General features: G+C 63.9%; 1 protein-coding gene across 3 annotated transcripts in view; it reads left to right on the forward strand.

Annotated features, from left to right (window-relative positions):
* The window catches only part of MBD1 (methyl-CpG binding domain protein 1), a 14,810-nt gene that overhangs the window by 9,148 nt on the left and 4,487 nt on the right, over positions 1-1,175 (forward strand). The window lies entirely within an intron of this gene.

The following is a 1,175-nucleotide window of genomic DNA, read 5'->3' on the forward strand; positions in this document are numbered from 1 at the left end:
TCCTCCCACAGAAGACCGTGCCTGTGTTCCATCATGCTGGGTGCCAGGCTCTGCCCCCACAGGAGACAGTGCTTGTTCTTCCCCATGGTGGGCACCGAGCCCCGTCCCCCAGCCCCCTCCCTCCCTCCCCCTGGGGTCTCTTGGGGCCAGGCACCCCCTGCGGGCTAAGGCAGGGTAGTGCAGGGCCTGGTGGATGTGATAGGAGCTGGCAGGGAACCCAGTCCTGGACTGAGGCCCCAGTTGGAACCATTTGGGTGCTGGGCCTGTATTGGGAGTTGCTTTGGTTTCGTGGTGGGGGGGCGGGCACTGCCTGTTATGACTGCCGTTCCGTCTTGGTAATGAGGGAGACAGGGCAGAGCTGGACACACTGTACAGCTCCTGGCACCGCCATGGGGGTAGAGCCCAGTAGGGCCCCAACCCCCGGGGTCAGGGAGGCAGCAGCCTTGTCCTCCCAGTCTTGGAGATACTTGTGTGTTGCAGGGGGTGGGGAGATTCGGGACCCGGATGCCTGGGTTATATCCTAGAAGGGGATCAGGGTGCGTGGTGGGGAGAGAGCAGGCAGGGAACAGGTGTGAGTTGGGAGCCTGGACAACTGAGTTTGAGAGGGGAAGGGGATTGGGGCAGTAAGAGAGGATTTGGGGGTCCAGATGAACTGGGTTCATTCTCTGATCTGGCAGGGGTGGGGGCCTGGATGCCTGGGTTCTCTTCAGCTTTGGGAGAGCAGTGAGTCTTTTTGGGGTTGGAATTGGGGGGTTGCTGGGAGCCTGGATGCCTGGGTTCTGCAGGAGGGTAGTGAGGCCTGGGGGGTAGAACTGGGGGCTGGAAGTCTGGTTGCCTAGGTTCTCTGGGAGGAGGGTGGGGGCTGAGGGATTAGAATGGTGGGGCCTGGAGCTTGGCTGCATGTGTTCTCTCTCTGCTTTAGGAGAGCAGTGGGGCCTGATGATGAGTGCCAGGGCTGGGATGTGCTGTGGACTGGCAGGGCCCTGGGTCATGGGGTAGTGTGGGGTTGGGGTAGGGTTGGGGTCCCCCGCGCTCTCTCCCTTCTTGTCTCTCCCTCCCCAGAAGCGGCTGCTGCCAGGGCCAGTGGCGGTGGCGGGGCCAGTGCCAGGGCTGGTGCCAGGGCCGGGGCGGAGCGGGGGCGTGGGCGGCCCAGGGCCCCGCAGGGCCTGGAGGAG

The sequence above is a fragment of the Alligator sinensis genome, unplaced genomic scaffold (genome assembly GCF_000455745.1).
Source record: "Alligator sinensis unplaced genomic scaffold, ASM45574v1 scaffold778_1, whole genome shotgun sequence".
NCBI lineage: Eukaryota > Metazoa > Chordata > Crocodylia > Alligatoridae > Alligator > Alligator sinensis.